Below are 27014 nucleotides of genomic sequence, written 5' to 3' on the forward strand. Positions count from 1 at the left end.
CAATATAAGAGGCATTACTGGGGGCCCTGCATAAGGGGCACTACTAGGGATATTACTGGGGGCTCTGCATAAGGGGTACTTCTAGGCACATTACTGGGGGCTCTGCATAAGGGGCATTAATGGGGGCTCTGCGTTAGGGCATTATTGGGGCACTACTTGGGACATTACTGGGGCACAACATAAGGGGCATTACTGGGGCACTGCATAAGGGGCATTACATAATGGGCACAAATTCATGGGGCATTGCATAAGGGGCACTACTACAGGGGCACGCATTGTTTTTTATTAATAATAAACCTTTAAAAATTACATATGAGACTTTTTTTGTTGCGGCCCACACACTATTAGACCTTTGAATATTCGGCCCGGTTGGTATTTTGAGTTTGACATGCCTGTTCTAAATGCATGCAGGATTACATGGTCATTATGTAGTGATGATTTAAGGTCAATGTTTTCTTGTTGATTAGTAAATTAACAGTATGCAAAAGCAATAAATCTGCCCTAGAAATAGCAGTTAAGTGCAGGCCTACGGTTACAGAAGACATAGTGTTATTGCTACAACCCCAACACACTGTCTTGTTAGACATATTAATACACAATTTATCCTTTACATATGTAATTATTGTGAAGCCATACCTTACCCATGTGTTTCTGTGTCGTACAGGCTTGGAGCCCAATGTGACAGCACAGAATCTGTCATGAATCACTTGTATCCTGCTGTGTCACCCACTGTCCGTGAGTGCTACCTTCAAAGGGAACCATTGCTCTTCAGCTGTTCGGGACAAAGCACAAAGTTCCGCCGGCTATGTCCATGTAGAGACTACCACCCGGGACAAGTGGCATTGTGCAAAGACTGCTCATGAAACAAACCCATTCTCTACATCTGCCATTTGTCACCATGAAACTTCCAGTGACTTATCGCAGTAACTGCTGCATGCAGAGGTCCCACGTCTGCTGTATTTTTTTATAACCCAATTTAAAGGCTCGGATCTTTGCTCTGGGTTTTATGCTGCAGCATAAAGCAATATTGTGTAAAATATACACTCATACAGCAATCTGTGTAACAATTCTTAGAGCCACGTAATGATATCATGCCCTCTTATGATTTCTGATCCTTCTATTGCACAAGGTACAACAATATTACTAGAAGTAAAGCACAATGAAGACATCAAAGGACACATCAGTGGGATTTTGATTGTTGCTGCAGAGCTGTCAATGGAGGAATAACCAAAATAAAGGGCACATTCTAACCGCAATATTTCCAAGATATTGGTAACACTGCCACCCAGCATGCATAGACTCAGCGACCCATAGGAGTGGTATAACTGCCATTCCTAAACATGATCAATGTGACTGCTATTTATTTTTATTTATTTTTTACAGCTGAACAAGAAAGTATTAATTGCTGTTCATTTGTTGAAACAAAATTGGACCAAATGTGAAGACTATGATTACCTATTTGCCAGCCATGTAGCAGTGATTTGGTTTTGAACTGAAAATATATGCACCTGTCCTGAGAAACAGGCATTTCAGATTCAATTGGAGTGTTTTCAAAGATGCAGTGTGAGCAATAGACAAATATTTATCGTCAATAAAGGTTTAACTGATAAGGAATCAGAAAGCGAAGTCATTCTACATTACTTGTTTTATTTAAGGTTCAGGGGGTAAATTTACTAAGCGTCGTTTTTTATTTATTTCTTATGAAATTCCATCGATTTTGTACTCCGCCCATTTACTAAAGGGAAAACTGACTAAATGACCGACATTAGAACATTGGACTAATTATTGATTATTTTACATAGACAAGTATACAAAGCGCAGATTTACTTAAGCTTCGGTTTGCAAATCGACCACATACCGATGGCCGACTCGCCCAAATAATAGACTACTAACTGACAGGTGTGATTGAGTTTCCTTTGTGTTCTTTTATTGCAAAATTAAAAATACAGTTATGTTACCTCATATAGGATAGGTGCTTGATGGATATCTACACCTGCAATTGTTTCAAAATAAAACATACAATTGAAACATTTGTCAAAATTGGCTTTACTGTTGAAATATATTGTGTGCAACATTGTTCAAAACTAGTATACCACATTTGGTGTACCTTTACAAAATATATTGTTTGTCATATTAACTTTTTTTTTTCACAGAACCAATAAATAATTAAAAGACAAACATTTTAATGGTAAGTATGTAAACTTAATGTCAGAAAATAATAATTGGAGATTATCATTTCATTGTAGTAAGTGCGGTTGAGAATGGGTCCTCAGGGTATGTGCATGTGGGTTCTCTCTGGGCCTGATTCAGCAAGGAATACGCGCTAGCAGACGCGCACACCCCTCCGCTGCGAGAATATGCTAATCAATGCATACGCGCAGAAGCCCAGCCCCATATTAAGCCGCCCATCTCCCTTTACTCACAACCTGATCAGTACGCAAGATAGAGTAAACATCGAGAACCATCGGACCCATACGCACTATAGTGGTTAGCCTGACCTGCCGCAGGATTTTGGCCGCTTCCGGTGTACAGCTTCCGGTATGGCTGCGTATGCCGCCACACTGCCTTAATTATGCACGCCCCTATAACGGCGTTATAACTCCTGCGTTCGCCTGACCACCCCCGTCATCAGCCACGAACGGCACTTCCTGTCAATCAGTATCGGAAGGGTCTGCGTAACACTGCATGTAGTCTGCGTACCATAACCGATCGCACTAGCTAGTTCGCACATGCGCAGAGCGATGCATGCGCATAACAAAAACTGGCCAAGTGCGTGCGTTCTCTCCTTTGCGTTCCTTGCTGAATCAGGCCCTCTGTTCCTTCTTCTCTCCCCCTCCATCTAAACAAATTACAAAAACCACAAAGAAGACAGACAGGACCAACAAGCACTGAAAAATAAAAGCTACACTACACTCCTCAGAAACACACCACAGGCACACACAAATAAACACAGGCAAGATGGAAAATAAAAATTACACCAGATAACAAAAATAAAACAAAACTTTAGACTCAGACAAGACCACACAGAAAACTACAGGACTACTTTCAGAAATCGCAGTAACACTCACCATGTGGGGTCTTGTTCAGGTGAGGGTGGATTTATAAGGGGTTTGTGATGTAGAAATTGCATGTGGTATGTTTTACCCTATAGAAAACCACCAGGAAGTGTTGGTCTATTTGTGTCTTCGGTATTTAATCGACAAAAGACAGACAGTAATTACACATTTTATAGACAAAAAAAAAAAACATGCTGTCTATTGCCGTCGGTTTTAAAACTGATGCAGAACTGTCGCTTAGTACATTTACCCCTAGGACTCACAATGGGAGACCCGATGCTTCTAAGAGCTTTAAGTACAAGAATGTTTATATATAACATTTCCTCTTTCATCCACTGACTAAAGGAATGATGGAGGAAAGCTGCCTGAAATTGGGAGGAGTGGCAAGGGTTTCAAAGGACAAATCATGGAGCTTGTTAGAAAACTAGAAGAGGTTTGGTTGACTAAAGAGCTAGGTGTGCATGAGGAATCACTGAAATAGGCACTGTACTGAGGGCCTGATTCAGCAAGGAATGCACGGCTGCAGACGCACGCAATCGGCTGCTGCGAGAATATGCTAATGAATGCATACGCACGGCAATTGCAGCAGAATAAGCAGATGCCCAGCACTACATTATACCACCCACTTCCCTTTACTTATGTCCTCTACACCTGGCAAGACAGCGGAAACATCTGTAACATTGAGGGCCATCGGACCCATACACACAATAGTGGTTCACCTGACTCTTCCGCAGACATAGCGAGACTTCCTGTGTGCAACTAGACCTCAGGCTGCGTCTGCCGCCGCAGGGGCTTATTATGCACGCCCCTGAAATGCCATCCAAATGCACAGGCACACCTGTGTTTGCCCAACCACCCACCCATTACTACCCACAAACAGCACTTCCTGTCAATCACTGTGCTCTGGGTCTGCGTTGCCTCTGCAAATGCAGTTCTCATCACAATAGCTGGTTCGCACATGCGCACTGTGAATCATGCACAATGCGAAATCGACCGATTGCGTGCATCTGCATCCGTGCGTTCCTTGCTGAATCAGGCCCAGAGCTGTGCAATTACCACCCGCTTCATCATTCTTTCCAACAAGTCTATTGATTTTGATGTTCCCCAACTTTATTTTTATCCGTGTCCACTTATAGCTCCAATTTAATCTCAGACCCTTCAAGACCGTAATAGCCCTAATTATTAGGGGAGAGGGGTAAAGAAAGATAGCAGTCAATGGGCCGGATTCAGAGATGTACACTAATGCAATCGCAGCTGCGAGTTTTCACGGAGCACAGCTGCAAAAATATGCTAATGACTCACTTGGCGTCCAGTCCTTAGAAGCGCCCACAGAAAGCATCTCACATCCACTGCTCTCGCACAAAATCGGAAACATCGAATGCAGATCGGGCAGACACCAGCCTTCTGAGTAAGTCTCAGATGCCACAGACACACAGAAAGCTCTCCTGCTGCGAGAATTTCTGTACACCCAGAAAACAGAGTTTAAATGGTCCGACACGCCTGCGTTTTTCTAACCACCCTCCATTACCTCCCCCAAATGCTGTCTACCTGTCACTCACTTTGCAATTGAATCCTCTATGTAAAACTATCGCTTTGCATGCGCAGTGCAGCTTACACGCATGCGCAATGGCTAACAATCGCACAATCTGCGTAAATATTGCCATTGCATACATCACTGAATCAGGCCCTATATTTGGTGCTGGGTAATACAAATGCTTTAGCTCAGGGATGGGGAACCTCAGGCCCAGGGGCCGTATAAGGCCTGTGGAATCATTTGGTCTGGCCCTCTGAGCTTTTTTATGCTAGCCATACTTGCCTACCCTCCCGCTTTCTGCGGGAGCCTCCCGCTTTTAGGTGGGAGCTCCCGCTACCCCGCAATATAAAGGGAATCCCCTGCTTTCCCCACTGCCGCGTCAGAAATCCGGACTGCGCATGCTCGACTCAGTCCGGATGTAACAGGCGCGGGGTTTGAGATTGCATGACGCGTGTGTGGACGTCAGGCTTACTGTAAGCCAACCACCGCGGGGTTGGGAGTGAGTTACGGTTGGCTGGCCGCCTAACCCAGCCAGATCCCAGTGTGGCTGTATAATGTGCGCGAGTGGTCGGCAGTGTTATGCTGCGGCAGCGCTGCCTTTACGGCCACAGTGCCCTTACCTCCTCTCCACAATGCGGCGGGACCCGCTTCCTCCTCCGCGGCAGTCAGTGCCACAAGAACTGAGCTGCAGCAGCAGAGTCATCATGTGTACCAGGTAAGTGACTGCAACCTGACCTGGGGAGGGGACACAGCTTCCAGTAAACACTGATATGTGGTATTATGGAGGGGAGAGAGGACTATATAGTGATATATCAGGGGACACAGCTCGCAGTACACACTATGTGGTATTATTATACAGGGGGAGGGGACTGTACAGTGATATATGAGGGGACACAGCTCACAGTACACACTGATTATGTGGTGGTATTATTATATAGGGGAGAGGGGACTGTAAAGTGATATATGATGGGGAATAGCACAGCTCCCAGCACACATTATGTGGTATTATTATATAGGGGGAGGGGACTGTACAGTGATATATGATGGGGAATAGTACAGCTCCCAGCACACATTACGTGGTATTATTATATAGGGGGAGGGGACTGTACAGTGATATATGATGGGGAATAGTACAGCTCCCAGCACACATTATGTGGTATTATTATATAGGGGGAGGGGACTGTACAGTGATATATGATGGGGAATAGCACAGCTCCCAGCACACATTATGTGGTATTATTATATAGGGGGAGGGGACTGTACAGTGATATATGATGGGGAATAGTACAGCTCCCAGCACACATTATGTGGTATTATTATATAGGGGGAGGGGACTGTACAGTGATATATGATGGGGAATAGGACTGTTTAATGATATATGATACATCCTGCACTGCTGCAACAGCAGTGAGACATCAGCCCACACACAGCAACTGGCAGCCGTTATTCTTGCCCGCAATCCCCAGCACATGCATTTTGCAGTATACAACCCTGATCTCCCATTATTGCTGGCGTCTCACCCCTAAGTAGAAATAGATATGGTAGTGTATAGATCCCTTTCAGTAGATGTACCTAGAAGTGATGTAGAGTGGGGGCGGAAGTGCGGTTCCATGCCCATAAAGGACACCAAAAGTAGAAATTTGTTAGCTCGCTACGCTTCACTCGTCACAGGTTTATATTTCCCCTCCATGTGCACATGGGTAGTAACTAATGACATTGGACAGTGAGCGATGACATTGGGGTACATCTGCTGAAGGGGATCTATTCACTACCAAATGGATATGCCCATAGGTAAAGCTAGACACACCCTTTGGGCGGAGCATGGCACACCTCCCTCGAAGGCACATATTACAACCGACTGTAATCTCCCTGAAACTAATTTTCAAAAGTAGGCAAGTATGTGCTAGCCTCATCTGGCTAGCAGGATGCCTAGAATGGCACCCTGCAGCCAGAATCTATGCAGCAGTGCTGCCTGGAGCGACCTTGGGACGCTTCAGACGGTCACACCGCTGCCCTTACAGCTCCAATCACTGGCTGTAATCACTGGCAATTGTGGCCCCGCCCCATGTGACATCACATGGAGGGGCGTGGCATGCCCCGGGCCCACTAATAATGTTATATATATCAAAATGGCCCTCGGCTGAATAAAGGTTCCCCACCCCTGCTTTAGCTGATCACAAAGGGTATACATAACAGGATTTTCTGATTTGCACAGACAGTTGCTATGTTGCTCCTTAGGATGCAGCTTTTTGTTCATAATTTTCCTAATAAAAGGCACAAGAGAAAAGCAATATGAAATGGACAAACATCAATGCATTTATTGAGAATATTTATCTTCTCCCATTAATAAATATCAGTGACAACGTAAGTCAAACATGGGAGGACACTGCTTGTCAAATGAAACTCTTTACTCCCATCCTTGTTGTGCTGTATGTGTTCTTGGGCATTCATAAATCAACTTAAAGTTTGTGTGCAGTCAGCATCTCAGCTTAGGGCATGAGACTTTAACTGTGTAACCTAATTATAGGATCTTTGTAGTTCCTTTTTAACCATACTTACCAACTTTTTTTTCTGATGTAATAGGAATAGGGACAAGGCAGGGCCACAAGAAGGGGGCTTGGTCACACATCATGGGGTTATAACCAGCACTTCCAATATGCCGGATCCCCCCCATTCACCTCCCCTTGAATCACCATTTTAATGCCGGGTGCTCCTGCTTTTATTAAATGCTGCTGTGCTATGCAGAGCAACAGCAAACATAACTCACTTACCAAATTTCCAGACCTATAAGGATGAAGTTGTCCTGATCGGAACAGAAGGACAGAGCCTTCGAATCTGGACAGTTGGGTGTTTATAGTTTAACCAACTGCGTGTGTGATGAAATTGGCCACATGTCTGATCATTTGTTAGAAGACTGAACAACCAAATCTTTATCTGTCCTCTCAGAAGTAGTTTCATTGAATCCCCTTTGATCAGAGCTGGTGCAAGGTTTTTTGGCATCCTAGGCATAGTTTCAACCTAGCGCCCCTCCCCATCCCTTCCCTCCCCCCCTCCTCATCCACACTCACAGTTCCATCTCTTTGGCGGTAAAGGTCCAAAGTGCACATGACTGTGCAAAGCCACTTTTGCACATGCTCATTTTCTGAGCGTACACAATGTAAATTCACACATCATATGCTAAACAGGTGTATATTCAACACCACATCAGCACCATAGTTCAAACTGAATTTAGATTGATCATTAAGCTATGATCCAACCAATGTTCAATGCAACTTCTGTAATAATTATATTCCACATGATGTGTAAGCAGCCCCAGAAAGTGTCTGACTGTAGTTTGGGCTGAATATACCACAAATGTATATAAATACCTCAGGTCACCTGTGTACTTTCAAAGAGAGAGCGAGGGGAAGAGGACGGACACTGCTACCGGCCTGCAATGCTGAACCAGCCAGGCATGTTATACATGAATAGAATGCAGGGGAAAAGTACGGGTGCAGCAGCTGTCTACTTAATCCGCTTCTGCTGTCAGTACTAAGTAGCAAAAGGATTTCTCTTTCAGAGACATCTTTAATTTTTGTGCTGGCGACCTTAGTCACATATAGGCGCCCCTCGGGCTGGCGCCCTTAGGCAGTTGTTTGGTGTGAAACAAGTTTCAAGTCCCCATGCTCAAGTTGTAAAGTTTAAACAGAGCTTTAATTGTCAGCAGCGCAGTGAGTAATCTCTATAATGAAGAACAAAATCATCCTAGCCCCTATTGAGAGCACTATCTTATTACTTGCAGGCCCTCTATAATTAGTGGGCAGCCAATCTGCTTGCCACAATCTTTGGGGACAATGTATCAAACCATCGACAGGGATGAAGGGGGGGAATATCATAGAGTCAGAGTTCTAAAAATGTGTGAGTTTGCTGCTAGAAACATGCAAATTTGCAGTTGTCGTATGTAATAAGAGTGCGAGAACATGCAAACTCGCATCAAACCTTCTCGCTTCGGCAACACACAGCATCCAGATATAGCTCATGTTAAATATACAATTCGCAAAATGTAATAGGCTGCGAGTTGTAAACTTGCACCAAACTAGTAAAAATAAATCACCGAAAAACCATACTCTTGTAAGGCTAGTGAGTTTAGCCTCAGCAGCAGCATTTAGCAGATTATACAGATTAGTGAGATCCATGCAGGCTTCTGTGAGTTAAAAGTGAATGAATGAGTTAAAAAAAAGTAAAACAATGATGTGCCCCACCCCCCAAAATCATAACCTGCACCGGGCTCTGTGAGGTGGTTGTGGAAAAAAACTTAGGGGTCTCCGTATTATCATCAACCAGCTCAAGGCTCTGTGAGCCGGTCCTTGATGTGGAAATACGGGGGGACAAGATGAGTATGGGTCCCACAACCAGCATCGGGCTTTAAGTAGCGGGGGTATAATGCCACAGCAGGGGGAAACATTTGATGGGGTCCCTCTGCCAAAGCATTCACAACCACACACTAGTCATCCCAGGCCGGGGATTCCTCGGTAAGTGGGGACCCCCAATAAAGGGGTCCCCCCTTCTCATGCAGAACCCACATGCAGGCTGATAGCTCTGGGCTATCCTCCGCACCCATGGGCGGTGGGTGCGGAGTTGATTGTGTCAAAAAATAGAAGTAATATTGTCCTTTAGAGGGAGACTACAGGTCCCAGCACCCTGCCCTGCTTGCTGGCACTTGGAGAACCACAAGTGCCAGCAAGCCCGGGTATTAAGGGCCGTTGGTACCTGTAGTTCTCATGTAAAATAAATATTAAAATAAGGACAATACACACACTGAGTGTTGTAATATTTTATTACATACACACACAGTAAACCCTGGCGTGGGTCAGTCCTCTTCTCCTAGTAGCATCCTGGGTTTTCGGCAAAGAAAACAAACTCACCAACCCCTTGGTTCAGGTCCTCTTTGGTTCATGTAGAACGTCCATAGGTCTTGGGAAAAGAAACAACGAAAAACCAGAGCCCACTGGACTTGGTACTGTATTGTAAGTATAGTACTGCTCGAATAAAGCTTCAGACATAGTATTTTCCTTAAAAATCTATGGGCGAAACTGTTGATTGGCTGAGACAGCCGATCACTCGGCTCTCTCAGCCGATAAACGCTACTCCATAGACTTCAATGGTGGGAATGGGCAGGTTATTCACAGTCATTCCCACCATTTAAGTCTATGGAGAAGCGTTTATTGGCTGAGAGAGCCAGGGGCTCAGCTTTCTCAGCCAATCAACGGTCTGCCCATAGATTTCTATAGAAAGACCATGGCTGAAGCTTTATTCGCGTAGTACTGTACTTTACATGCTGCTGCCAATGGTTACATCATACTTGCAATCTCGCACTAGTGTGATGCCGTGGGGCGGTTCTGTTGGGTTGGCCTGGGGGGACCCGTGCCCTGTATTTGTTCCATAGGAGTGTTAGGGACCTGCCTGATAGAGGTCACCTGGATGCGGTGGGCAGGCTCATAATTATGGCCATTATTCTGCTAAGAACCTCTTTGATGCAATATAGCAGTATTATTATTATTAGGTTTAGCATGGTTAGAGTGTGCACTTGCATTTTTTTTCTCTTTTTCTGCTTGCCGCACTACTAGTCTCAGCAGGTAGCACCTCACATTGTGCTTAGGGTGTGCAATCTAGGGCCCCTCCCCCTATACATCATACTTTTAGCAAGACGATGCGCGTCCATAATCGCACAAAAACTCAGAACCTATTACATTTACCCCAAAGTCATACTTGCTGATTTTTGGGCTGCTTCCTGCAGGAGGGGACAGCTAGATCGGCACTGCGGGGGCGTATTGCGCCATAGGTAGGCAGTGCTGGGGACGGAGGGTGTGGCAATGTGATTGCATCATTGTGGCCCCTCCCCTGCTGGACAATGCTGTGATTACCGACATTGTGAAGTGGGGATGGGACCGCGATAATGTGATTCAACACGAATTGTGTCATCGCCCGTCTGTACTGTCCACTCTTCCCGGGAGCGCAACCCTATTTTCTGGAGTCTTCCGGCCGCTCCAGGAGAGTAAGCAAGTATGAATAAACAACCAATCAGCTCCTGTCATTTTATAAACTGTGGTAGAAAAATGCAAGATGCTGATTGGTTGCTATGGGCAATTTCTCCACTTTATCTCTACCAAAGGTTTGATTCATGTTCCCTATGGATGTATTCCCTTTATCAGCAGTCACTTTCAGCGTCTCTACTCACTCTCTGCAGACATACATATAGGCCTATCCTGGGCATTTAAAGTTTAGCTCTATACTGAACTTTAGATAGATGTGGTCACAAAACTTTCTAATCTTGTGGGGGAGGATCTCAGACCACAGTCTGAGCAGATCTCTCACTACCACTACATAGCCAGTATCCGCAACATTAAACATTACAGTTTTGACAAGTAGCTCACAAGTTGTTCACATGGACAGAAATCACATTTGAAAAAACCCTTAAGCTGGCCACACAGCTAAAGATTATAGTTGGCCACACACTAGACAAACTTTCATCCAACCAGCCAACTAATTGATTGGTTGGAATGAAAATCTGGTAAAGTATGGGAGTAACTGATGATCAGCAATTTGTTCCTAAATGCCAGAAAATAAATGAAAATGGACGTCAGACAAGTTTGTTAAATGTTTGATCTGAACAATTTGTTCTAACAACAGTTTTTAGTCCATTTTCCGGCGTTTGGGAGCAAATTGCTGATTGTCATTTGCTTTCATCCCTTACCAGATTTTCATTCCAACCAATCAACTAGTTGGTTGGTTGGATGTAAGTTGGTCTAGTGTGTGGCAAACTTATCTGTCCAACCAGCCAACTAGTTGATTGGTTGGAATGAAAATCTGGTAAGGTATGGGAGTAAATGATGATCAGCAATTTGCTCCTAAATGCCAGAAAACAGATGAAAATGGTCGTCAGACAAGTTTGTTAAATGTTTGATCTAAACAATTTGTTCAAACAACAGTTTTTATCTATTGTCCAGCGTTTGGGAGCAAATTGCTGATTGTCGTTTGCTTTCATTCCTTACCAGATTTTCATTCCAACCAGGCAACAAGTTGGCTGGTTGGATGTAAGTTGGTCTAGTGTGTGGCCAGCTTTAGCCCACAGGTTCCCAAACTCGGTACTCAGGAACTCAAACAGTGCATTTCCAGGTCTCCTCACAGAATCACAAGTTAAATAATTAGCTCCACCTGTGGTTCTTTTAAAATGTGTCAGTAAGTAATGACTACACCTGTGCACCTGCTGGGTGACCTGGAAAACGTGACCTGTGTGGGGTCCTGAGGACGGGGTTTGAGAACCTCTGCCTTAAGCTGGCCACACATCTAAAGATTATCTGTCCAACCAGCCAACTAGTTGATTGGTTGGAATGAAAATCTGGTAAGGAATGAAAGCAAATGACAATCAGCAATTTGCTCCCAAACACTGGAAAATGGACCAAAACTGTTGTTTGAACAAATTGTTTATATCAAACATTTAACAAACTTGTCTGAACAACCATATTCATCTGTTTTGTGGCATTTAGGAGCAAATTGCTGATCATCATTTACTGTCATACATTACCAGATTTTCATTCCAACCAATCAACAAGTTGGATGGTTGGATGCAAGTTGGTTTAGTGTGTGGCCAGCTTTAGCCTATCAATTGCTCTTGCTTTACTAATTTCTTTAATCTGTACCTCTTATTTTCCTATATCTGTGAAGCTATGTGCTTTCACCACAGGTGACAGAAGCGTAGTACCTGAGATCTGCAATAGCATCTTACACCTGCTTGTTGGCTTTCTTTGCTGGTTGTTCTGAGCATCTTCTTACATTTTATTAATTCTTGTGGTTTTACTAGAGCACCATTTTTTTATAATCTGGCCTCACTCTTAAACTACCTACACACTATACAATTATTGGGACGATTTGCGAATTATCGGGTGATCGGCCTGATTTATTGTATAGTGTGTATGAACAATCGTTTTAGCATTTCACTGATAAAACGGTAAGAAAACATCCACAAACACATTCCTTCCATTATCTGATCTGTCGATCAAGAACGAAAATCTCGTCCTCAATTCCCCGGTATGGAGCAGTGTGTGTGCATTCTCAATAATCTGTCCATATTCCCTATGTTCTCCTGTCACTATGTCATCATCCTTGCGGATGGACATATGCAAAATCAGTGTGGTGTGAAAAATCGCTAGCTTCTATGGAAAATTGCATAATGTGTAGCGCAGATATTGGGGCAGGCAATTTGCTAAATTTGTCCCGATCAAAAAAAATCTTGACAGTTTAAGAATGAGATCAATTAGATAATAAATAAGTTGCAATCTGATGTGCTCACTGAGTCGTCATGTTATACTGACCTCAAGAATGGCCCGTGAGTTTAATCATCTCCAAAGTGTCCCTCTGCTGTAACTTCTTGTAGACAAATATCTGTTTGGCTCAGGGAATTTCTTAATGTCCTGATAAATATTTAATAGATTATCGTCCGAGTCTACGGTGATTTTTTTTCTGTATAGAGACTATTCCAAGTAACATTAAGCTGTGGCAATGTTAAGTCACTTTTTATCTAAAATTGCCTAATATTATGTTAAGGATGCTGGTTATTGCCTTTATATCAGGGATGGGGAACCTTTTTTCTGCCGAGGGTCGTTTCGATATATATAACATTATTTGCGGGCCCGGTGCAGGTCACAACCCCGCTGCGTGATGTCACACGGGGGGACGGGGCCACAATTGCCAGTGATTACAGCAATGCCTGGAGCATTCTGAAGATACTTGGGGGAGCTGTAAGGGCAGGAGTGTCTGAAGCATCGTTCAGTGTAGGCACAGCACAGACTGAAACGACTGCACGATTACAATGTCATAATCGTGCAGTCGTTTCACAGTCTGCTAGTGGATACGCACTTTAACTTTCTCAGTTCAGTTTGTAAGTAGCCTCCTTGACATGTTATGGTTGACTGACATCCCTCTCCAAGCAGCTTCTACATATCACAGTGTGTTACCATGTGTCTGTGGCTTCCACAACTATAGAACACAGTGTATGCAGCCTCACAGTGGCTAGGGTAGGCATAAGGAAACGGCTACACCTTGAGAAAGGGTAGTGTCTAGATGCCCTTCACGGAGAGGACCCAGACGTCATCAGCTACTGTCCAACGTCATTCCCTACCATTCATGTGGGTATAGAAGGGAAATATAAACTTGTGGCGAGCATAGCAAGCCACCGTGCCAGAAGCGTGGCGAGCGGACAAGTTTCTTCTCTAGATGGACTCTATGGGCATGGAATTGCACTTCCGCCCTCACTGCATGTCACTTCCTAACATGAAGGGGAAATAAGCTCAACCCTTATGAGAGACCAGATAGATACAATCAAGAGTGAGAATTATAACAGGACAAGCAAGGGAATATACAACATACATGCCTACCCTCCCGGTTTTCGCGGGAGGCTCCCGATTTTTCGGGTAACCCCCCGCACCCCCGGAAGGGTAGGCATTTCTCCCGCATTCTGCCCACTTCCTAGTGAAGTGGGCAGAATTAGGAGAATACCCGCGGCAATCGCGGGTCTCCGTGAAGGGGGCGGGGCTTAAGCTGTGATTCTGCATGAATCACAGCATTTGGCCCCGCCCCCTATGTAAATTGTGCCCAATCGCGGCAATTTTACCGCGAGGGGGGGCTTAAAGACGCAAATCGTCAAGCCCCGCCCCTGTCGGCCCCCTGCTGCTTCTCTTACCCGGGCTTCTCCCGGGAAGAGAATATTAAAGGTAGGCAACCCTGATATACAAAGATAAAATACATTGTACTGGGCCTAGAACTATACACATTTGAAAACTATGCCTGTATTTTGTAGCTCTCCTTGTTGAGCGAAACAAGGATACACCGTCTCACACAACTACAAACTGTGATAATGTGGCCACTTCAGACACTGGGCCTGATTCAGCAAGGAAAGCACAGGAAAGAACGCACGCATTTGGCCAATGTTTTTGCACTGTGCATGCGTATGCATCGCAGTGTGCGTACGCGAACTAGCCAGTGCGATCAGGTTATGGTACGCAGACTACATGGAGTGTGTACGCAAACCCGAAATTGATTGACAGGAAGTGCCGTTTGTGGGTGGTGACGGGGGTAGTCAAGCAAATGCAGGCGTTATAACGCCGTTATAGCGGTATGCATAATTAAGAAAGTGCAGTGGCATACGCAGCAATACCGTAAGCTATACATAGGAAGCGGCCAAAATCCTGCGACAGGTCAGGTCAACCACTATTATGCTAATGAGACCAATGGTTCTCGATGTTACCGATGTTTAAGCTATCTTGGTGCTGATCAGGCTGTGAGTAAAGGGAGATGGGCGGCTTAGTATGGGGCAGGGGCGTCTGCAAATTGTGCTGTGGTCTCCGTGCCTATGCATTGATTTGCATATTCTCGCAGCGGACAGGTGCGTGTGTCTGCATCCGTGCGTTCCTTGCTGAATCAGGCCCACTGTCCATAGATGATATTTCATATTACATTGGTCAAAGAAGCAGCATGACCTCTACCACCAAATGGGGATATGCTGCTCCCTCACAGGCTAACCGGAGATCCACCCTGGGCTCAGTTATCTTATACTGACCACCACCCCACTAATTGACAAACTGGCACTACCTATTCTACCTCAGCCTAAATCTGAAGTAGCCAGGTGGCTCTGGAAACGAGAGCTGGCTGTGACCAGTGCTGGCACACATGGTCATTATTTCCGGCTCCCTCCCCGCTGTACCATCCGCGCTGCCTTCACTGCTCTAAGACGGGAGCTGTGAGCGTCTCGCAGCGGATCATTACATCTATGCCACCTTCATCGTTCTGAGATGAGAGCTGCGAGCGTCCTGTGGTGGAATAATCTACAGGAATTGTCCTTTCCTGCAGTGTCCCAATCGCTTCAAGTTATAGCCTTGAATACATGGTGCCAGTGAGTATTCACTACCAATATTCTGTTGTGGTTATACACAGATATATGGGACTTTAATGCACAGCTGTTGATGTAGAAGAAGCAGACTCTCCTAAAGACGGCATATTTTTTCTCTAATGTACCTTCATGTCGGGCTATTTTTATTATTGATTAATCATAGGAGAGCTGTTGTGTATATTTTTCCTGTGTCGAAGCTGGATAATTGGCTGAGACAAGATCAGTTTAAAATGAGACTGCAAGACGCCATTTTGCGAATTTTCCGCCTAAGCGCCATTTTAGATAAACTCACACTTTAGTACATGTGGCGATTTTACTATTAGCATCATGCGATTGCATCTGTGACCATCGCCATAAGTTACGGCGATTCATCAAAAGCCCATTTCATGACTTTACGTAGTTTGGGTGCTCTGGATAAAGTGTGTATATTATTATAATTCCCCTAAAGGATATATTTCAGAAATGGCTGTACAGTATGTCAAAATTGGATTGCATTAGCTAAACAGAGCAAATGGCCACGTGACAACTAGCCTGTGAAGACAAGCTTCATGGACATAACGTCTGCTCTCACTCCAGGTGGCCCTGCTCGAATACAGCAAGAGGGTCGTTTGTAGCACCTTACATTAGCAGGCTTCCTACAATAAAGTACCTTCAAAGCCAAGAGTGTTATCTGAGGTTTGGGTCTTGTAGCTGTGCTAATTTGCATCCACACAGGCCCTGGGAGAACAAAGACCAGTATTTTGGAGCCTGAAAAGGGTGGGTGCTGCTGGGGCATGAGCAAGTCATGGAACTATAATGCTTAGCATTCCACACTGCTAGGTGTTCTCATACACAGATAAATACGCACAATTGCACTGTTATCTAGTCGCATATTAGCGAATGAATAAGACCCTGTATGAAAACGCTGAATATTAGCTCCATGCACACGCATCTGCCCCAAGTTAACTAGCGTCTTTACATCAAACCCCACATACTCACACATTACATATTCATATACAAGGTTCCTATAGCTTTAAGGTATAAGATTCAAGTATGCACATTTATTATAGTTGTTAGGAAATAAAGATTATTTCGTAACTAAGGTTTTATACGTGATAAGTAAGCCATGTTTGGACATAACGTCTGCTCTCACTCCAGGTGGCCCTGCTCGAATACAGTAAGAGGGTCGTTTGTAGCACCTTACATTAGCAGGCTTCCTACAATAAAATACCTTCAAAGCCAAGAGTGTTATCTGAGGTTTGGGTCTTGTAGCTGTGCTAATTTGCATCCACACAGGCCCTGGGAGAACAAAGACCAGTATTTTGGAGCCTGAAAAGGGTGGGGGCTGCTGGGGCATGAGCAAGTCATGGAACTATAATGCTCAGCATTCCACACTGCTAGGTGTTCTCATACACACATTAATACGCACAATTGCGCTGTTAACTAGTCGCATATTAGCGAATGAATAAGACCCTGTATGAAAACGCTGAATATTAGCTCCATGCACACGCATCTGCCCCAAGTTAACTAGCGTCTTTACATCAAACCCCACATACTCACACATTACATATTCACATACAAGGTTCCTATAGCTTTAAGGTATAAGAATCAAGTATGCACATTTATTATAATTGTTAGGAAATAAAGATTATTTCGTAACTAAGGTTTTATACGTGATAAGTAAGCCATGTTTGGTATTGTACTGATGCGTACTCTCTCAACAGTATTCTGGTAATATCGATGGAGAGATCGCAACATGCATTCTCAACTTATGGACCGCAGAGACTTCAAGCAACAAAATGTACATTATATGAACAACTGTTAGGATTTGCATGAGGCGGGAAACCAGAGACCACCAGTTGTTAGAAGCTGGATTGTGTCTATTTGAACCAACCTGTTAAATGCATTGTAACATATGCCCTCTCCTTTAGGACCAATGGTATTAGCAACAAACTTCTCTATTGTGTTGTTTATTTCTGGGGGGTATAAATATGTGTGCTCTGACCCTGGGTTCCTAGTCTTCGTGCTGAATGCTGATTGACGAGGGGTTTCTTGCTGATGCCTAACATCTGGACCAGAGAGCGCTGTGTATGTATAATTGTACTTCGGTCTGTATAATCTCTTTGCGCTAAGATTATATGAGGGTCATAGCGTGTAACTGCTGTACTTTTACTTGAATAATACTTTGTGCTTTGGAACCACAGGTTCTAGGTCTGGAGTCTTTATTTACTGTATGACTGTGTACGCAAATTAGCGTCATCCTTAGAGGTTTATAGGCAGGATATTAGAAGGTATAGGCAGGGGTATATAGAGGTTCAAAGACAGAATCCTTAGTTGGGGGCTCATAGTGAAGTCACTTACCCACTCACACGGCACTTACAGTTATCGATTTCTCACCAAAGGGTGGAGTGGCCACATGCAGGGTTTACCTGCAACTGCTTGGTGCTGAGAGATCGCTACCCATTTTCGTGTGAGCCAGGGACGCTGACTAGAATCCAGGGACAAGAGAGGAACAAGTTTGTTTTCCTTTGTTGATAGAACCTAACATTTAAAGGGGTGCCGCAGTATTGAACATGCGGCTGAGTCGCAGTTTTGCGCACAGTAAAGATGCACTTTTGTGTATGCAGCTAAAGGTTGTCATACGGTTGTGTGGTAGTCGCATTATTGTGTATGCGACTGGTTGCACAATAGCGTATACGTACTTCTGGTCGTGCTGACACGTGTTTAAACAAAGCCATTGAGGTTTACATTCTTTTCAATTGTCAATATCTGAGTTAACGTGTCTTTTTGTGCACAGGAAAAAGTGTGTAACAGTGAGTATTTGTTGGTAGGGGTAACTTGTTCCCTAAAGTTAGAGGTACCGTATGACCTTTAAGGGCTAAGTGCTAGCCGATCGGTAAGCAGCTTACCGTTCTATACACAGTAGCAGGTGTACATGTTGTCTTTGTTGTAGAGAGGTGTGTGGAAGTAGCCGACTTAAACTTCCATAGGTGTGGAAGTTGCCTTCTTAAATCTTATCCGGGTGTGTGGAGTAGCCTTCTTCAAATCTTCACAGGTGTGTGGGCGCTGCCGTTAAATCGTCCACAGGTAAGTGAAAGTATCTTGACTGTCTTTCACCAGTTTAAATCTTTATTGAAAAACATAGGAGTTGTCTCAGAATGGGAGCCATGCAAACAAAAGAGATGTTAGACAATGATGTGACAATGATGTGCTGCTAATGGAAGCGCCGTTTGGATTGGCCCGTCGTATTATGCATACTAAGTACGGTACTTATGCAATAAGGTATTGTGATGTATGGTTTAAAATGACGATGAAGAGTGTTAGACCGTTTCCCAGAATTGGTAGTTTTGATAAAGATGTATTAGATAATGTCCGGGATCACATCAGTCTCCCGAGGGAAAAAGGTCAAATATTATGAATGTTTAAAGTTGTGGCAGCATGAAGGGGATGCGTGGCTTAAAAATGCGCAAGCAACACAAACTAGCGTTGCGAGTGCATTGCCAGAGAATACATCCGCGACGCTAAATTGCAATGCGGGCGAGCCGCAAAATGGTGAGCACGTGTGGTAATTTAGCATTGTAGAAGGTATTGCCAGCAGTTCACGCATGCCACCTCCACCTTATGTGGATGGAGATGCAAGTACAGTTACCAAAAATACCCATAAAAATATAACAAGCAATTTGTACCCTCTCTTAAGCAACTATAAAGAAAATGTTCATGATGTGGATAATGAGCCTATTGTAATGTCTGCCATTTCCCCTGCTGTTCAGATGATAGATGCTGCATCACAACAATCACGAGTGGTGCCGTCATCTCCATCAGTAACAGTAAGGGAAGTGCTAACACCCTCTGCACCCATAGAGGAAGTTGTTAATACCATACGTAGCAGCAACAGATTAAACCCCCAGCCAGGTAACAAGGTCAAAGGTAGCAGCACTACCGGTCGGCATCCCATTCGGACAATAACTTTTCTGAATGGAAATGCAGATTGCGAACGGTGTAGTGCCCACGAGGGAAGTGGTAATGCATTGTCCTTGGACAAGAGCAGAACTAAATTCCATCATAAATGATTTCCCCGATCCCAAAAAGGAACTAACCAAATGTCAGAGATTTTTGAGGAATTTGGGTAGTTCTCATGAGCCAACCAATAAAGATTGGCGTGTTGTGTTAAGGGTCTGTCTACCACGCAATACCGATGAGACAAAATTTGTCACGGATTGTGTATTGGATGGTGACGTTCCCTTAACAGACCAAGTAAACCAAGATAATATTACCCGGGTTCAGACCTCACAGCCTGGCTCGAGGGGAGTCACAATAGATACCTTCATAGAATCTGCCATAGAACATGATAAAAACATCTCAAAGAAGAGAGAGACCCAGAGCGAAAAACTAATGGCTGTCAGTATCCAAGCTCTGGAAGGAATGACTGTAACATGACAGCCAGTAGACACACCTGCACTATACACACACTTGCACCTGAACAGTTACACGTCCTCACCAATCCCACACCACAGCAAACACATCCTTAACCCACATATCATACACAACCACAGGTCCCATGCTACACACAAATTTTATACCTCTCACCATACCCTTATCCTCCATATTCCTACCCATACCCACCATCTTTCCCTCTTGCTCAACTCCCACAACAATTCTTTCATCCACCCCGTTCAAAAAGATGTTTTAACTGTCACCAAGTGGGACACATAAGTAAGTACTGCAAAGTGAAGAACACCACACATGAACACGGGTTTCCCATGGGTTCATAGGCAACCCCACTATCTTCTCCCAGGCCTTATATGACTGTTTACAATCTTTTCAACCTGCCAATGGATCTGATCTAATGTAAAATGTGGACAATTTATTGTTGTATTTAGGTCATGTTTAAATGATATTTAACTGTTGTGCTTTAGCTCTGTCGAAACCGGATAATTGGGTAAGACAGAATCTGTTTGCAATCAGGAAAACCTGCACGGCGCCATCTTGTGAATGGCAGCAAGACTCCATTTTAGAAAAGAATGCTTACACAAGTGCCATTTTGTCAAAACTACATAGTACACAAACCACAATGCAAAGTTGCTAAAAGTATCACGAACAGCTTTTTAACAATCTTCCCCAAACACATACCGACAGTGCTTCAGAATACATAAAATAACTTTCCAACACATTAAAATCACCACAGACTTATATTTGAGCAACAGCAAAGCAGTGGTGTTTTCCCCGCATACATACATTTAAAAGCAATGGTCCCGTAACACAAAAAGGATAATTATTACTTGGTTTAAACGCAATGTCAGTATATAAAGAAATGAATGTTTTCTGTAACTATGGCTTAGTAAATGACAATTGGACTGTGTATGGAACCGTACTGATCTACTCTGTTTCCACAGCGTTTCGGTGACATCAATATGAAGATCAGAACATGCGGCTATGAAATATGAATGTTAGAGAGAATAACTATTGTGACACAGTTAGGTTAGGGGGTCCCTCTCCTGGGTAGAGGACTCCTTCCTTTCACACACAGCAGCTGGGAAACAGTACGCCAGACTGGATGCAAATACAAGCTGGTCGGCGCCAGTCTTTATTGTACAATGTCAGAAACAAACATAAAGAAAACATAAATCCTAGCCCTGTCGGGGCACTAACTTCACAGGTACTTCCCTCACTACCAGAACCTGGCAGGGCCTAATGCCCTCACCAGCAACAAGGGCACAGCACAACACTTACAGTTAGGTTTTCAAGTGTCTCTGAGCAAACTCCCTGTCTGCTCTCCCAGGTGAGACAATCAGCCCTCAACACACTAGGCTTATATTGGCCACTCTCAGGTGGAAACCCTAACAAGCCTGTTACCAGGCTAAGAGAACCAAAACCTGGAGTGGCCGTGGGTGGAGCCCTCCCTCTCCTCTCACCCACAACCCCCAGGTCCCAAACCGGCTTTTCAAAAAGCCGAAACTCAAGCATGCTACACTGCAGACTTTCTCCTGGAGGTTTAAAACACATAAGACAGGAATCTGGGACAAATGTACCTGCCACAGACCACTTTACCAATGATCCAATCACATATCCCCCCCCTTTGTTTCGACCTGTGGGGCGGAACAACTGAAGCCCCCAAACAATGAACGCGTGACAACGCGTCAGCATTGGCCAGCTGGCTTCCTGGCCTGTGTTCCACTGAAAATTTAAAAGTTTGTAACGCCAAGAACCATCTCGTAATTCTCGCATTACTGTCTTTATTTTCGGACATCCACTTCAAAGGGGCATGGTCAGTGATCAATTTGAACTTTCTTCCAACCAAGTAGTACCTGAGAGCCTCTAACGCCCACTTTATGGCCAACTCCTCCTTCTCCGCTGTGGCATAGTTTCTCTCATGTACATTCAACTTTCTGCTTAGATAGAAAATAGGGTGTTCCTCACCTTCCTTGTTCTGGGACAGGACCGCTCCTATACCTACTTCTGATGCATCGGTTTGTACTATGAATTCCCTGTCAAAATTAGGAGTCATCAGGACTGGTTGGGAACACAACACTACTTTCAACTCCTGAAAAGCTTTCTCCGCCTCAGGACTCCATTCTACTATGACTTTTTGTTTGCCTTTGGTCAGGTCAGTCAGTGGGACTGCCATGGTGGCAAAGTTGGGTATAAACCTCCTGTAGTACCCCGTAATTCCCAAGAAGGCTCTCACCTGCTTCTTATTCAGAGGTTGTGGCCAGTTTTGTATGGCATCAACTTTATTGAGCTGAGGCTTTATCAGGCCTCTGCCAATGGGGTATCCCAGATATTTTACTTCCTCCATGCCTAGACAACACTTTTTTGGGTTGGCTGTCAAACCTGCCTTATAGATGGAGTCCAAAACTGCTTGTACCCTGGGTAAGTGAGACTGCCATTCAGGACTATGAATGACCACGTCATCCAGATAAGCAGCCGCATACCGTCTATGGGGCCTTAGAATCCTGTCCATCATTCTTTGGAAGGTAGCAGGTGCCCCATGTAGCCTGAAGGGCAACATCTTGTACTGAAACAAGCCCTCTGGCGCTGAAAAAGCTGTCTTTTGTTTGGCGCTCTCGGTTAACGGTACTTGCCAATACCCTTTGGTTAGGTCAAGAGTGGTTAAATACCTTGCCGTCCCTAGTCTCTCAATCAATTCATCCACTCTTGGCATCGGGTAGGCATCAAATTTTGAAACACTGTTCAACTCTCGGAAGTCATTGCAGAAACGCACACTCCCGTCGGGCTTTGGAATCAACACAATGGGACTTGACCATTCACTATGTGATTCTTGAATAACCCCTAACTCTAGCATATTTTTAATTTCTTTCGACACCGATTCTCTTTGTGCTTCTGGCAACCTATAGGGCTTTAGATTAACTTTAACCCCTGGGTCAGTGATGATGTCATGTTTAATGACTGAGGTTTTCCCAGGTACGTCAGAGAACAGCACCCTATTTCTGATCAGAAACTCCTTAACCTCTTGTTGTTGAATTGCCGACAGGGTTTTTGCCACTGTCACTTCGGGAACTAAGGGCCCTGGATTTACTGGAGGGGCTCGGACGTCCGACAGTGCCGTTCTATCTTTCCAGGGCTTTAACAGATTTATATGGTATATCTGTTCCGGCTTTCTTTTCCCTGGCTGGTAAACTTTGTAATTGACCTGCCCCACTCTTTCTAAGATTTCAAAGGGCCCTTGCCATTTAGCCAAAAGTTTATTTTCCACAGTGGGAACCAATACTAACACTCTGTCCCCAGGAGCAAAGCTGCGTAACCGAGTATTGCGGTTGTATACCCTCTGCTGTGCCTGTTGAGCCTGTTCCAGGTGCTCTCTCGCTATCGGCACTACCGCAGCAATTCTCTCCTGCATTTGAGAAACATACTCAATCACGGTTTTGTAAGGACTAGACTGCCCCTCCCATGTCTCTTTGGCAATGTCTAGTAACCCCCTTGGGTGTCTCCCATACAACAAGTCGAAGGGTGAAAACCCGGTGGAGGACTGGGGAACTTCTCTTATGGCCAACAATAAATACGGCAATAAGTAATCCCAATCCCTACCATCCTTGTCGACCACTTTCCTAAGCATGTGTTTTAACGTCTTGTTAAACCTCTTGACCAGCCCATCGGTTTGGGGGTGATAAACCGAAATTCTTAACTGTTCAATTTTGAAGAGGCGACATAACTCTTTCATGACTTTTGACATTAACAGTGTACCCTGGTCAGTTAGTATCTCCTTGGGTATACCCAGCCTGCTAAAGACATGAACTAGCTCTCTGGCAATGGTCTTGGTTGACGTATTGCGCAACGGGATCGCTTTCGGGTACCTGGTAGCGTAATCCATTATGACCAGAATATACTGGTGTCCCCTGGCAGACTTCATTAAGGGTCCAACCAAATCCATCGCTATTCTTTCAAACGGCACCTCTATAATAGGCAATGGAACTAGTGGACCCTTAAAATGTGGCCTGGGAGCATGATACTGACACTCAGGGCAGGATGCGCAAAAGTCAGACACCTCTTTAGGAAGCCCGGGCCAGAAAAACCTCTGCATTATTCGCTCAGTGGTTTTCTCTACCCCTAGATGGCCTGCCATTATATGACCATGGGCCAGATCCAACACTGTTCTTCTGTAGGCTTTGGGAACTATTAGTTGTTCCACAATATCTTCCCCCTTCTTAGTCACCTGATATAACAAATCCTGACACATTGCCATGTGGGGATAGGACAAAGGACTATCAGGGTCTACGGGTTTACCATCAACTACTTTTACATTCTCCCTGGCTTTTACCAAAGTAGGGTCATTCAACTGCTCCATGGCAAAGACCTCTCTTCTGACCTCTAAATCAGGCAGACGATCACCTGGCCCAACAACACTTCCCACCTCAATGGGAGGCACATCAGTTGGCGGGCCACCGTCACGTTCCGCATTCTCTAGTTCGCCAACCATAGTAGAAAAAGGGAATAACTCTGACTCAGAAGAAACTCCCTCCTCCACTACATCGACAACCTTCTCAAATGGATCGGGGTTGCTCACCTCTGGAACAAAACGTCTTTCCCACAACTTCCAGAAGTGAGCAAAGTCTCTCCCCAATATTGCATCGTACACCAGACCATGCAACAAACCCACAGAAACTATAGCAGAGCCACATGGTGTCTCGATGTTCACCTCGGCCGTAACATAATATCGAGTATCCCCATGTATGCAGGTCACACCAACAGTTTTCCCTGTATGCCTCAAGGGGTTCACCAGCTCAGCTTTTATAAGTGTCACCAAGCTACCAGAGTCTAACAGTGCCTCTACTCGGTTGCCATCTACAGTGAGTACACACATGTGCTTATCAGTCTCAGCCTGCCGGTCAGCCGTACAGGCTGTCTGTGCAAAGAAAGACCCCCTGCGGTAGACATGAGCAGTATCACATTGCATAGGTTCAGTTGTAAGTGAACAATTAGCGGCAATATGGCCGAAGCCACCACATCGGAAACACTGAGTCATATTAATGTCTAGTCGTTTACGGGGCAAGAACCTTCCTGGCCTGGCAGGCCTGTCTCCAGGTTCTACACCCTCAGTCTTAGGTACATTCCACTGCCCAGCAACCTTCTCCCCTGGAACAGTCTTACCAGTGTCTGTGGGAGTTCGCCGGTGCGCTATCGGGACTCGGTGGGGCATACTCATCAGCTCCTCAGCCGCCACGTACCTCTCCACCAGCTCGACCAACTGGTCTGCGGACTTAGGGTCTGCATGGCTCACCCACTTGCGCAGAGTCGCAGGTAACGATCGCAGGTACCGGTCCATCACGACCCTTTCCACGATCTGTGGTCCCGTCAGCATCTCGGGCTGTAGCCATTTTGAGGACAGATGGACGAGGTCATGCATCTGCGAACGTGGAGGCTTGTCCATATGGAACTCCCAGCGGTGGACCCGTTGGGCACGAAAAAAGGTGGTGACTCCAAAGCGAGTTAGGATCTCCTGTTTTAGTTTTTTATAGTCCTTGGCATCAGCCAGGCATAAGTCGAAATAGGCCTTTTGTGGCTCCCCAGACAAAAAAGGGGCCACCAGACTTGCCCACTGCTCCTTGGGCCAACTCTCCCTTTCGGCCGTTCTTTCAAATGCGGCAAGATAGGCCTCCACATCATCGCCCGAAGTCATCTTTTGGAGGAAGTGACTGGCTCGTACGGAGTGAGTGGTGGTGGGAGGACCAGTAGCAACATCTCTGGGCCGGGCGACCAGGTGCTGTACCACCTCTTTTATGGCCTGGCTGTTTTCCGCTAAGGCCTGGCGGGTTTCCTCGATGGCGACCTGCTGTTGCCTCTGGGCTGTCTCCAAGGCCAACAGTTGCACCCTGGTGGATTCCTGCTGAGCCCAGGTAGATTCCTGCTGAAGTTTGTTCGTCTCCTGCTGAGCTCTGGTAGATTCCTGCTGAGCTGCTGTAGCTTGGAGCAAGGCCTTAATCATGTCCTCCATTTTGTCCTGGGGTGTAGGTTGGAAGCTGAACCTTGCCTCTGAGCATTGGCTGACGCCTCCTCTATGGGACTCCAAGGACACAGTGTTATTTCCACACTCACAAATTGGGTGTCTGTCCCTTTAATTTTTAAACGGAAAGTTTTCCTCTTGCTGCAACTTCAGTGTGTGTGGTTGCCCGCATTCTCCACCATATTGTGACACAGTTAGGTTAGGGGGTCCCTCTCCTGGGTAGAGGACTCCTTCCTTTCACACACAGCAGCTGGGAAACAGTACGCCAGACTGGATGCAAGTACAAGCTGGTCTGCGCCAGTCTTTATTGTACAATGTCAGAAACAAACATAAAGAAAACATAAACATAAATCCTAGCCCTGTCGGGGCACTAACTTCACAGGTAGTTCCCTCACTACCAGAACCTGGCAGGGCCTAATGCCCTCACCAGCAACAAGGGCACAGCACAACACTTACAGTTAGGTTTTCAAGTGTCTCTGAGCAAACTCCCTGTCTGCTCTCCCAGGTGAGACAATCAGCCCTCAACACACTAGGCTTATATTGGCCACTCTCAGGTGGAAACCCTAACAAGCCTGTTACCAGGCTAAGAGAACCAAAACCTGGAGTGGCCGTGAGTGGAGCCCTCCCTCTCCTCTCACCCACAACCCCCAGGTCCCAAACCGGCTTTTCAAAAAGCCGAGACTCAAGCCTGCTACACTGCAGACTTTCTCCTGGAGGTTTAAAACACATAAGACAGGAATCTGGGACAAATGTACCTGCCACAGACCACTTTACAAATGATCCTATCACACTATTTGAAATGTTGTAAGCCATAGCAGCTTAGATTTGCATGTGGGGGATGCAAAGGGAGGTTGGAGACATTTTGTATCCATTTGAAATTGTCCAATAAATGCCCTGTAACAGATTGCTAACCCTTACCAAAGGACAATGACATTGTGTAGGCTTGTTTACATTTTGTCCAAAGGACTGGTTATTCCAGTCTAATCAATAGAGATAGCTAACTGGGACTAGAATCTAGTTAGCAGTAGTTTCAGGTAACCAAAAGGATACTCCCTTTCTGAT

The sequence above is a fragment of the Taudactylus pleione genome, unplaced genomic scaffold, assembly GCF_031769625.1.
Source record: "Taudactylus pleione unplaced genomic scaffold, aTauple2 ptg000851l, whole genome shotgun sequence".
Lineage (NCBI taxonomy): Eukaryota > Metazoa > Chordata > Amphibia > Anura > Myobatrachidae > Taudactylus > Taudactylus pleione.